The sequence below is a fragment of the Marmota flaviventris genome, chromosome 8 (genome assembly GCF_047511675.1).
Source record: "Marmota flaviventris isolate mMarFla1 chromosome 8, mMarFla1.hap1, whole genome shotgun sequence".
Lineage (NCBI taxonomy): Eukaryota > Metazoa > Chordata > Mammalia > Rodentia > Sciuridae > Marmota > Marmota flaviventris.
The window spans coordinates 114884565-114898640 of record NC_092505.1 but is presented as its reverse complement, the minus strand read 5'-3'; the positions used below and the strand labels follow the sequence as shown (position 1 = coordinate 114898640).

Below are 14076 nucleotides of genomic sequence, written 5' to 3'. Positions count from 1 at the left end.
CACATGCCCTAACTGCTCTTGGTTCCACTGGGGTGCCTCCTTCCCTTAGTAATTTACTTAACGTCCCTTCCATATTTTCGTCACAAAGATAATACAACATTTCAAGACAAAACAAGACACAAACATACTGTATCCATCCTCTCCATTTTCTCAAAATGACCATTTTTCCTCTTGTCCTATCTGCCTAGGGACGAGCAGATTTGCTCCCGTCCTATCTATGGACGGGCAGCTTTTTTTCGTCACTTACCCCCAAGTGTCCCGGGGCTCCCCGTATGCAGCAGTCAACCAATAAGGAATCTCCACACTTAATGGCTCGCTGGCCTTACTTCGCAAACCACTCCCCCTGGCAAAATGCCAGGCGCCATCCTGACTTGTTTACAGACTCTAACAGTTCCCAGTTTGCTAAAAGGGGGTACGGAGTTCCAGAATGCAGGATTTGCACTGCCAGGCCAAGACATCCCAGGCAAGCTGCAACAGGGTGGCTCCAGTTGCGGTGAAACTTTTCTGGGGCAAAAATAACATACATAGCATACATTAGGACTACTTCTCTCCCCTGCCTATTTTCCAGAAGCCATCAGATAAAATATATACTAATACTCATCAAGAGTTTTCACTTGGCTGTTATGTTAAATACTTCATACAGATCATATTAATTATTCTAAACCCTAAGATCTAAATGCCATTCTGATCACTCCATTTTGACAGATGCCAAAAAGGAGGCACAGAGTCATTCAAGGTGACCCAGCTCAAAAATCTAGTAAAACAAAAATTCAAACCCATGCAGTCAAATTTCAAAATGCGTGCAGAACATTCTTTCTCCTCGTTCCAACAGACTGAGCATCTCCTAGGAACCTGTTAGAAATGCAGAATCTCAGGGCCACAGCCAGACCACAGCCAGACTCGGCAGACTCGAATCTATGCTGAATCACTAGGCTACATCACCTGAAGCCTAGACTCTGGGAAATAATCTAGGATCTTGAACTACAGAGAAGAATAGCAAACTCTCAGTCCATCCACCCAAATCTAAAGCTCAGCATCTGTAAAAGCCACAGAGAGACCACCTGAAGGAAACAGAAGTTGAACACAAGTAAAATCTGCACGTTCTAAAAAATCTAACCACGTCTAGGACCAAGAACTAGACTTCAGTGCATTAGCTGAGTAAATCTGAAACTGAAATAAACCCAAACAGTGCTTTCTTAAAGCACAGGGTTAGTTTGCTTCTTTTATTACTTCAACATATACCTGTTTATATGCACCCGGCCTGCCCTGTTCCAAATACAAATGCTCCAGGAAGCTGGGACACACAGAGTCCAAAACATTAAAAGCATTTTGGAGAGAAACTTGAAGCTGATCTACTTTTTGTGCTGTTCAAGTTGGTGTATTTCCCATAAACTAGAAATATGAGGAAAATTCATAATGAGGAGGCTTGCTCATGGTTAGCATGGATTTGAAGTTTTAAATATAAATATAAATTAACAAGTATTTAATGTTCTTTTCAAAGACAGGATCTTAGCAGTGATAGTCTATCACGCACTCTTCCCCAAAGCTGAAAGCACAGCAATAAAACCTCATTCCAGGCTGAAACCAGACACACGAAGTCAGAAGCGATGAAGTCATTATCATTTGCTAGATTAAAAACACTCAGTCTCAATAACAACGCAGACCCAGTTCAGAGTAACAGCTTCAGTCTATCAGAGTAAATATTTTATGTGCCAAAATATGTTGGGTACACAGTCTGTACCAAATTATGTGTTTAATTAGCGGCTTTTCCTCAGATGCCTTCATACCCAGGCCATCTCTCCTATATGACTTATTTTTCCATATAAAGTGAATAAAATAGTCACTGGAAACAACAGCTCATTTTGGAAATAAAACCATAATTCCACTTTCAAATTCCTCAACTTAAATCTAAAGATTTTTCCTTAGACTTTATGATACATAAATATCTTACTTTTTTCATTAAATTGAAATTGAACTTTCAAGCTTTTAGAGAAGTGAAACTTCTGGAACTCCACACCAAGTGCATTACATCCTGACTGTATTCCATCTCTCAAAGATGCTATGAAACAGGGATGGTTAACCACCATCCCCAGAGGAGAAAAACCAGATCAGCCGTGGTTGCCTGCTAATGGCAGCGTTAGGATTTGAACCCCAATCTGAGATCCAAGCACAATGGCTTCCAAAAGTGACCCGAAGTCAATCAGATCCTCTGGAGCCGGAAGGAAACTGCTTTCCCTCTCACAAGTGGGAGGTTGCAGACAACATAGACTCACAAAGGACAAAACTCTGAGGCACACACAAAGCTCTGAAGTCCCTCCATGCGACTCTATGGAAGTATCATGATAGCCCAAGGGAAATCAATAGTTCTAGTTCTCCCCAGAAGATGCAGAAAAGAGGTAAATGGCTCCAGTGGGTGCAAGTCCTCTCAAAAGCTGGTGGGCTTCGCACAGCAGAAAAACTCCGTAAGCAAATTCCAGCACTGTGACACAAAGGCTTGGTCCCAGGTGCATGAACCATACTACATCTGTCTGCCCCAGCACATGAGCCACCAGGTGTTCCCTTTGTAGGTCCCACTATGTCTAGACTCTTATCCAGATTTGCTGAGCTCTTCATGCCCAAGTTCCCACCAAACTGCTTCAAGTACCTTGCCAAGCATCTTTCTTGGCAAACTTCAAGAACCCGGACAATTCAGTTGCTGTTGAGAAATAAGATCACACTTTAAAATGGCATTTGCTTGAAAGTACCAGGCTCCAAGGAGACTGCATCCTCAAGAGGTACTTAGCAACACAGCTCCCTGGTTTAAAGTCTACCCATTCTTTAGAGCATTGCTCAGACCTGGCTCCTAGGGCCTTTCCAAAAGGGTCCAGGCCACAAAATCTCTCTTCTCTTTCAATTGCCTCCAGAGTTTGATTTGCTAATTTGGTAAACAGCCCCTTGTAGGATTGCATCTAAACTTTTGGAAAACAGCTATCGTCACATGAGCTTCTTTTTTTATTCCCCAAAGCATCTAACACATCTGTGAAATAGTAAGGAGAAGAGTGATGGGATGTTGGCAGGCTGCAGGGGCAGGGCTTCCCGGGATAGCAACGCCTACATTGAAGCAACCGAGTCCAGAATGTGATCAGGAGTAACCAGTTCCTCCAGGCCAATGCATGTCAGCCAGACTCTCTGGGGACTCACTTCTACAGGAGATGGCCAAGTTCTTGATTTACTACAGACTGAGCGGGACTTGTTGTGAATCAGATAATGTAGAGTCAAGACACTTGGTCAAGACAGACAGCACCCACACCCATGCAATTGTTAAAGAAGCAGCAATGCAAATGGCAGGCAGAATAAAAGCTGTAAAATCACGCAAGGTCTCGTGCATTTTGATCTGGCAAGTGACCCACCAAGTCTCAGCTTTTGCATTTTGTGTAGAAGAAAACAAAACCAAAACCAGCAGAGCTCTTCCCAGTCATCTCTGTGCCTTTGTCACTGTTCCAGCTCTTTATTCAAAACATTGAGGATGCCTCTGTTCTTCCACCTCAGGAAGCCTGGGAGCTGGCGGGTGGGGGATAGTGAAAGTTCCCAGGGGAGGAGTTGATGACCCTAGAGGACCATCTGCTCCCAGAGATCTCCTTCTAAATATGCTCTCTTTGCATCCACATCCTTGTCTCGGGTTCTACTTTCAGTGGAACTTAAACTAAGAGAAAAATGACATCAGGAGAAATTGTTGCCAAATCATCCAAAAGAGATGCAAGAGAGACTGGTGTGATTAATTCAGGCAGTACACAGGAGTTCACTGCTGGAAGAAAATAATACTTTCTCCTAATTTTTCACTCTCCATATCTCCAGTAAGTGTTTCTCATTAACAGAATCTGACCCAGAATTCTGTTGGCAAGAGATTCTGGGAAATGTCCTTCCTAGGCTTCTTAACTAAAATGTAGTCCTACCTGCATCTTTAATACAACAAACGAGATGGAATCACGGTGAGTTCACACAAAACAATCTGCAGAAGTGCTTTCAGGATTATGATCATGAGGTCACAGTCCTCAGCCCTTCACTCAGTCCTTAACAGAGTGACACATTCATAGTCCCTCCTATGTGACTTCACAGTGCTTTCTACCGTGGGAGGAATGCAAAACCCAGCCCACTTGCTGTGGAGCTTGGCCGGATGACCGGCTTGGGCTAATGCAATGTTAGGAGATATTTTAAACATCCTTGTGTCATTTGGCCAGCCTGCTTGCATTTCTGAGGTCTTCCAGAGGAATTGCATGTCCCAGGTGGTGACTGGCATAGGTGAAGCAAATGGAAACCAAATCCATAGCCTGGAGCCAAGGTCAACCATTCCTAGAGCCAGTGAGCCACAGATAACCCATGCACCCCTGAAGGAGAGAGTGAAAGTTTTGTATTGTTGACTCACCAGAATTTGAGATTGCTTTTCATGTAACAAAAATGAATCCAAGGATCACATGTTTAATATCACAAACAAGCTTGGCACATACTAACCATAATTCTATCGAGAATATTGTAAGCCATGATGCACTATAAAAATGCATCACATTCAAAACTATGTTTAAATAGTAGGAGTAAAGTGCTGTGTGGCCCTTGATCTGTAAAAAATAAAAAATGTCGCATATTTCCTAGATCAAATTAAGCCTAGTGTGAGCACCAGGTATTGGGGTTGATAAGCAGTCTAATAGCTGTCCTTCTATCCTGATTATCTTGCATAATGCAAAACCCTGGGCATTACATAGTTCCAAACAGAGTGGAAGGGACAGACTTTCAGGCAATTATAAAAGTTAACACTAACTTCAAAAAATATTTTGCATGTTTGTTGGACACATAAGACCTCCAAATATATGACGAAGACGTGCTCTCTATATTGTTAAAATCTGAGAGAGTAAATGTCACCCATTGTCTTAATTTATATTTATATTCCTAATTACTTAAATTAGAATTAGAATTAAGAGGATTTTACAGGGCTATTTGGAAGTAATAGTGGTTTTAAAAAAAAATGAGATGGTCTATCACCATTTTAATTTAATGTATCCTTAAAAAATGTAATCAGAGTAGTGTAAAAAGACAGAAGAGGATTTGTCTTAAGTGATGTACAAGAAGTTTGTGCATACGCAATTAAGTATATATCAGAATAAGTGTGTAGAAAACCATTCAAAGAGCAGTATCATTCTTCGAAGGGCAATTTGGCAAGACTTCTCAAGGGCCGTAAAGTGTTTACATCCATGGACTTCAGAACCTCATTCTTAGGAATAAATCTAAACTAATAAATTTTAAAAGATATATTTATAAAGATGTTCTATTGATCTCCAGTAATGAAGACTACTGGAAACTCCCCCCCGAGATAAACAAGCCCCCAAAAGTAAAGTGAACATTCTACACCAGCACAGGTTGGGAACAATTGAGCATATAATTTTAAGATATTATGCAATATTAAAAATAAAGTAGAACGATTAAAAAAAGAGAGAAGTGAACTCAAAATAAAGGAAGGTTAAGAAACAACATCATAAAAATGTGACTAGAAAGGGAACACAGATGAAGAGCTTGGGTACAGTGTTTTAAGTTTTATCCTAATATTTATATATGAAACACTTTTTGTAAAATTAAAATCATCAGACAAAACTGTAGGCCAATTTTCACTGTGGAAAAAAAATTTTTGGTTTCTTAAAATGGTAGCCAGTGGTGGGTGGGTTCACTTGCAGATCCTACTGGGATGGTGAACAGGTACCACCGCGGGCTTTCACTTCAAAGATCAGCCAAAAACACCCAGAAAGGTGCAAGAAGTCCCTAAGATTATGTTATAGGAATTAAAATGTATGTCAATTAAACCCACTATTATACATATAGTGCACTAATAAAAAAAATTAAAAAAGAAAAAAAAATCCATGAGATAAAGTCAGAGGGTTGTGCTTTAAATAGATGTTGGAGGAAAAGTGTGGCTTTGTTCAGCCTGAGAGGCAGCCTGGTAGACCGCACAGAAGGTAAAACAGAAAAGATACTATTAGGACAAGTGGTACCCAACCCACACCTAGAGCCATTCAGATCTCTAATCCAAGTGATCTCAAAAAAATAAAGGCAGCCCAGCACTGGAAGTTATCATGAGACATGAGGTCCTGTTTGGGGGAATTTGCTGCACTTAAGCTAAAGCTGCTCTTTCTTGAGGGACAGAGAGCACAGGGCTTCCTTGAGCTGTTTTTTTAGAGTATAGAGTGATAGACCCTGCTGTTCACCTCCAGGCCTCTGCATTCTAGACTCCTGCATGCACCCACCCTCCCCTCACTGACTGCATGGACAGAGACAGGGTCTGGCCTCCCCCGTATCACCGCCGAGTTGAAACTCCCCCCAAGATAAAGAAGGCCCCATAAACCTAAAGGATAAGCTATGGGAGAACACAATCATCTAGGTTTAGATTCCAATATAAGCCAAAATATTTGAACCAATAATTTTAAGTCAGTTTAAAGAACACATTTAAAAAGAAAATAAAGAACATACCCATATGATAGAAAATGAAGTTATTTTAAGGTAAAGTTACAATGATTAAAATAAAGGTCACAGAGATGGGATACTGTCTGTATCCCATCTGATACGGAGTACATCATGGGAAGGAGGAAAGAAGGACAGAGACAAGAGAAACAGAAAGTATAAGTAGGTATAAGAATCTTATAACAGTAGGTATAAGAATCAGAGCCCAGGGCTAGGAATGTGGCTCAAGCGGTAGCACACTCGCCTGGCATGCACAGGGCGCTGGGTTCGATCCTCAGCACCACATAAAAATAAAATAAAGATGTTGTGTCCACCGAAAACTGAAAAATAAATATAAAAAATTCTCTCTCTCTCTCCATCCTCTCTCTCTTTAAAAAAAAAAAACAAACAAACAAAAGAATCAGAGCCCAGCAGCCAAGATCCAACACCACAACAGCAGAAAGACAGGAAAATAAAAATGGAACAAATACTTGAAGAATACTGTATTTAAGTATTGCAGGTTTTTTTTTAAAGGCCCAACACTGAAAGAACCTTTAGAGTCCTAAAGAAATGAAAAATATTCACACTGCATTAAGCTAAAACTGAAGAGTAAATTTCGTTTAAAAGACAAAGATGAAAAGAAAATTCTAAAAGCCAAAGAAAGTGTCACATCGAAGGAATAAGAAGCAAATTATTTAAAACTAAAGCTGTCCATGAGAAGACAATGTGAGAATAGTTTCTGAAGTATTGAAGGAAAAAAATTAGGATTTAGAATTTTATAGCCTAAATATCAGTCAAATCAGAGAGGTTAAATGTAACTCAGGAAAGTAAGTCTTCAGAAGGTTTTCCATGCAAGGTCCCGGGTAGAAAACATTGAGGATAAAAATCTTTTCATTTCCCTCCTTAATTTGTTTTTTAATTTGTTCTCTTTAGATGTACATGACAGTAGAGTGTATTTTTTTTTCTGTTCCTTTGAAAGGACACTAAAGTTTATTCAACCCGTTGGAAAGGATTAAGTCCAAAGTCAATAGAGATCTTTTATTGCATCAGTGAAAATATCAAATTGACTCCAGGACGTGTTTCTGTGACTGGACAATTCTTAGATCTTATTCATCAGCCTGCTGAACTGTTCCTTTTTCAGAAACATAAATACCATCCAAAAATTTTCTGATATCCTTGTTTTTCACTGTTGTGGCTTGCTGAATCAAAGCGGCTGAATTTGAAACAAGTTCAATATCATTTCCTTCAAGGATTAATTCATCTTTCTGAGCTTGAGACACTGAACAAGCAACACCTGTCCTCATCCGAACCCTGCGGATGTATTTTTCACCCAAGAAATTTCGGATTTCAACAAGAGACCCATTCTCCTGAATAACAACGTTGATGGGGAAGTGAGCATACACAGACCTCATCTTGTAACGGAAGCCCAGTGTAACACCCTTGATCATGTTCTGTACATGACTACAGATGGTGCGAACAGTGGCCAGTTCCTTTCTATTTCCCCACCATTTGTCAACCCGTAGCCTCTTCTTTTTCTTTCCAAGGAGGCTGAGTTCCACATTGATATGATTGAAATCCCTCCGGAGGGTTCCTCTTGGGCCCTTCACAATAACTGTGCATCCCTTCAGAGTAATGTCGACATTTTCTGGAATGTCGACAGTCTGATTGCTGAGAATGGTCTTCATTCTCGCAGTAGATACGGGAAAGTAGTAGAGTGTATTTTGACATATTATACATACGTGGAGTGTAACTTTGAGGATAAATTTCTTTCTTTCTTTCTTTTTTTTTTTTTTTTTTTTTTTTTGTACCAGGGATTGAACCACTGAGCCACATCCCCATCCCTTTTTTAAAAGTATTTTATTTAGAAACAAGATCTTGATAAGTTGGTTAGGGCCTCACTAAATTGCTGAGGCTGGCTTTGAACTCGTGATCCTCCTGCCTCAGCCTCCCAAACTGCTAGGATTACAGGTGTGCGCCAATGTGCCAAGGGAGGATAAAATTCTTAAGAGAATAATGAATATAAAGATGCTGCCAGCAATCTATGAATAAGAAGTCACACACCCTGATTTAGTTGTTTGCTATCCTAAAATAGAGAAGAGAGAGAGAGAGAGAGAGAGAGAGGATGCTATTATGAAGTAAAAGAGGAAACTTGTGTGCAAGTTCCTTCTCTCATCAAGACCTGATATACTCACAATAACCCTGACTTAAAAGTTTAGAGTCCCCCAAAATGTTGAAAGCTGAGTTCTCACAAGGGCTGGGAGAAGAACGAAGCCCTGTGGTCACCAAGCTGGACATGAACTCCACCAGCTCGATAGGAGCAGCATCTTGCTCCAGAAAGCATTAACCACGTCATTGAGCTCACTGCTTGGCGGGGTCGGCATGAGCGTCAGGTGAAGACCCCACGACCACAGGGAACCATGGTGCACTTACATTCTGGGTGCTCGTCTCATTGTGACCCTACCAATTTCCAGAACAGCATTCTTAGTAGATACAGCATCAGGTTAAAGAGGGGAGGGAATGAAGTAGATGAAAAGAAGTAGAAATAAAGGGGAGGGGAACAGAAATAACAAGTTGAGATGTTTAAAACTGGGCAGAACTTCTTAATAATCAGCATAAGGAGGAGTATGGACAGAATTTTAAAGATATAATTAACAGTATGGATTTTACAAAAATCCAAACTATGCTTTTTATAAAAGACCCAAAACATGAGGAAATATTAAAGGTTAAAAGTAAAAAGAAAATGAAATTATCAAGCAAACACAACAAAGTGAAAGTTGTTGTAGCTGTGTCAATCACATGGAAAACAAATGTTATAGTAAACTGTAGTTTAGGGACAGATAATTCAATTCACTACCCAATTCAGTCCTCTAAGAAAATAAAGCTTAAATATGTTCTTACCTAATAAAATCAACTTAAATTATATGAAGAAAACTTTATTGGAACTCCAGGGATAGAGTAATAAAACCACCATTATAGTGAGAGATCTCAGCATAGCCTCTCGACTATTCAAATACCCAATTCAAGTGGGAAAAAACACAGAAAAGATATGCAAGATCCACCCAACACAATCTTAAAAATTATTGTAGTGAATATATATATATGAAACTCTGCTTCCAACAACTAGAATAACATATGTTTTTCACAAGTACATATAATTACTCATAAAAATTTATTATGGATTATATTCTAAAGAAAGCCTCAACACTTTTACCAAAAGAAACATGCAGTTAAGTCAAACATCAATAAAATAAATACTGGAGCCAGGCACAGTAGGACACATCTATAATCACAGCACCTCGGAAGGGCTGATGCAGGAGGTTCACAATTTCAAGGATAGTCTCTGCAATTTAATGAGAGTATCTTAAAAATAAAATTAGAAGGACTGGGGATATAGCTAAGTGGTAAGAACTCCGTGAGTTCAATCCCCAGTACCAATTATTATTATTATTATTATTATTATTATTATTATTATATATTTTAATTCCCACTTATTTGAAAAAAAAATCCTAATAGCTCACAAGTTAAAAATGGAGTAAAAATGTTGAAATACCTGAAAGTGGCTTAAAATCTTTAAAACCACATATCAAAATGTGTAGCAAAAATAAGGATCTGAGGGAAATTTATGATCTTAAACAGGAATACTAGGTGGAAAAAAGAAGGCCACAAAATTAATGAATTAATTCCCCAACATAAGAATTTAGGAAAAAAGCAACAAAGCCGGGCATAGTGGCACAAGACTGTAATCCCAGCAGCCCAGGGGCTGAGGCAGGAAGATCACAAGTTCAAAGCCAGCCTCAGCAACTTAGCAAGGCCCTAAGCAACTCAGCAAGACTTTGTCTTTAAATAAAACACAAAAAGGGCTAAGGATGTGTTCAGTGATTAAGCACCCCTGGATCAATCCCTGGAAAAAAAAAGAGAGAGAGAGAGAGAAGAAGGAAAAAGAAATAAAACAACAGAATAAAACTAAAGGAAATACAAAGAAAGAGAAAAAAGAAAATGAAACAGAGAAGATAAAACCAAATATTAACAATTTTGAAAAATTAACAAAATGAACAAAGTTTGGCAAAATTAATCAAGACAAGAAGAGAGAAAATATAAATGGTCTTATGAATAAAAAAAAATTAGTACAGAAAAACTAAATATTAAAATGATTCAAAAAAAAAAAAAAGAGTTCTTTGAAACAAGATGGAAAATTGAGGATGACATTGACCCTTGTGCCAGAAGCAAAAACTCTAAATATACTCTCCAGTCACTTAAAGACTGGGAGATGGTCCTAAGAAGGGCCTTGTTGGGCAGCTGTCATGGTAAGGACATCATAGTGTGCACTGCTGAGGCAGCTAAGGCCATCAGTTCTTTGGAATCTCCGTCATATACGCAGTCCAGCGCTGACCAAAGTGTCCTCATGCAGCACTGGACCACACCTGAAGGACAGTGTTCCGATGTTGCTCATCCCAGAACAGTGACACCAATGACTGAGAAAGGAGAAAGAGGAGGAAAGTCCCACCGCCATCCTAGCCTGTGGTCTGGAGAGGGTCACGAAGGATCCACCCTGTTAACGGGGACATACACTACCACAACCACCGTGGAAAAGAGCTAGCCTTATCCACCATGGTGGAAGACACAGCTTGCAGCCCACCGGCCCTCTCCAGGTGGACCTTGAGGAACTCCTGGACGTGCCTCACGGGAGCAACGCCCGTGTCCACGCCAGCGTCGCTCACAATGGCGACAGCTGGGAAACGCCCCAACCCCCATTCTCAGGACATTGAGGATGAAGCCAGGGCCTGTGGACATAGCCGTCAAAACTGAGGAACGAAACAGGGACACACGGCCACGTGGGTAACTCTCAGCAGTACTGCAGGAATGTAAAAGGAATTCCATCCAGAGCGCTGCCAGCATGGGATTCTTCCTAAAGATAAGTCAAATAAGGCTGGGATATAGTACAGTTGGTAGAGTGCTTGCCTGGCATGCACGAGGCCCTCGCTGGGTTCAATACCCAGCACCACCAAAAAAAAAAAAACCTCATAAAATAAAAATGAAAAACTCATAGGAACAAATAGAGATGCAATATAGAAAAGAAACCAGCTTCCATCTAGGAAGATGGATGGACGTGCCTTTCCCTATTCCTCTCACTGTGGGCAACTAAAATCCCTGAGTATAATACATAAAGCAAATGTGAATGACCCTGAAGAGTACAGGCACTAAAGTGGACTAGCCAGGGATGTTCAATCCAAGATTCCTTTTTTTTTTTTTTTTTCTTTTTCTCCAGGGAAGTTCTTTTATAAACCACCATAATCTGTCAGGACAGCAGTGTCCAACCCAGCATGAGTCATACAGGCGTTGAAATAAAATAAAAGCCCCCCAGCAGTGACGGAGCCTTGCAGCGGTGAAGACCAGAACTGGTCATTAGTAGCCCAAACCTGGGAGGAATGGCCACTGGTCACAAAGCCTGTAGAAATGCACTGAGAAACACAAGCGGTGACCCATGAATGTGCTGGCACCAAACTGCAGCAAACCCGATGGTTGAAAAGAAGGTGGCAAGATGCTTGTCCCCTCCCCACTGTCTGCCCTGGCTCAGAAACACCAAGACACTGCCAAACAGAGATTGGAGCAGCAGTCCCGGCTCGCCAGGCTCTCAAAGCCACCTCCACCGGGGGCTTCTCCTCCCCCACCCCTACCCCAGCCTCCTGGTAAAAGAACCTACAGACACAGGCTAAGTCCTTTTGTAACCTTCCCACCTCCTTCTCTCTGCCTCACTACCCTGTTCCAAATATATTGTTTGTTGTTTCTGTCCATATTTTTATATTTTTATGTGCATTTTTTCCAAAGTAATATGTATTAGTAATATATAATAATAATATATAACTATGGATTATATATCATATATGTATATATAATAATACATAATTATAAACTATATATCATGTGTTTATATGCATATATAATATTAGTAAAAGATTTTCCTAAACATGAGCATATTATGGTTCTCCAGAAAATAAGACCAATAAGGTATATGGAAGTGTATGATGAGATTTGTTGTAGGAATCGGCAACCTCAACACTGAGGCCAAGAATTGTTATCAATATGAATAAATAGAGAACACAAAGTCAAATGAAAGAGTTAGTTTCAGGACTCATAGAATAGGCCTGTGAGGTGGCTAAATTTGTGTCACCTTGCCGGGGCCAGGGGGTGCTCAGAATGTTGGGAAAACAAAACCTCACAGTGTGCAGAGCAGGTGACCGTCTGTGACATGGGTGGGCCTCATCTTACCCACCGAGATCTGAACAGAACAAAAAGGGAAAAGCTGAGCTCCACCTTCTCCTGCCCTTGGTCAGCAGTCAGCGCTCCTGGTTTCAGTCTTTTGGACACAGACTGGGTCTTATACCACCCCACCCCCACCCCATCCTGAGCCTTCGACTCAGATGGAGTTAAGTCACTGGCTGCCCGACTCTCCAGCCTTCAGACAGCCTGTGCAGAAGTGCTCAGCCTCCATAACCGTGGGAGTCCATTCCCACAAGTCCTGGAAGGAGACATAGGTGTCAGTTTTGTGTTATGTCCTTGTGTGGCTCAATAGTGTTAATAGTACAAAAATAATTGGTTTATTTCTGAAATTGATTATCACAAGGTGACCAAGCTTGCTCTTGGTAAGTATTAATGAGAGATCTAATGGGCTGGGGTGTGGCTCAGTGGTAGAGCACTTGCCTGGCATGTATGAGGCACTGGGTTCAACCCTCAGCACCACATAAAAATAAATAAACTAAATAAAGATATTGTGTCCATCTACAACTAAAAAATATTTTTAAAAAAGAAAGGAAAAAAAAGAAATCTAAGAGTAGACCATTCCATGTTCACACAGACAATGAAAAATAAAGCTCATTTGGTCTTTAATTAGTCCAACCAGTATTATTTTTAATTTACTTCCTCTAGGACAAAGGACTATACCAGAGAGTCTTAAATGTCTTAAATGTCAATGACTCAAAAGACTTTTTAATATATATACGATAAACAAAACCTTCTTCTATACAACTCTTTTTTTTTCTTTCTTTCTTTTTTTTTTTCCTTTCTTGGTACCAAAGATTGAACCCAGGGGTGCTTGACCACTAATCCATATCCCCAGCCCTTTTTTGTATTTTATTTGGAGACAGGGTCTCACTGAGTTGCCTAGGGCCTAAGTTGCTGAGATTGGCTTTGAACTCAAGATCCTCCCACTTCAGCCTCCCGAGCTGCTGGGATTACTCACGTGTGTCAGCATGCCCAGCCATACAATTCTCTTTAATATCAGAAATATATAGAATATTAAAATTAATGCATAATGGGAAACTTTTTAAATAATGGCTTATGTTGTTAAACAAAGGACTGGAATCATCAGAATATGAGGTACAAGGTATTATTAATTATAACAGAAACAATGATAACAACAGAAAAGAGAACATTACATTTTCCTTTCACTTGAAGTTCTGGGTAGGGTACATGGGGCAGTGGGTTTTGGAATAGTACATGTGAGTTTGTTTCTTTGTTTCTTCTGAATTCTAAAGATCAGCAACCTATGGGAAGTCATGATCTTCAAATGTCAATCTCATGCATTTCACCAAAGAATTTCTTCATGAAGGGAAAGGTATA

General features: G+C 40.1%; 1 pseudogene; it reads right to left on the bottom strand.

The window, feature by feature from the left end:
- Positions 1–7483: 7483 nt before the first annotated feature.
- LOC114091302 (large ribosomal subunit protein uL6 pseudogene) lies at positions 7484–8160 on the bottom strand (annotated as a pseudogene).
- Between the last annotated feature and the right edge of the window lie 5916 nt (positions 8161–14076).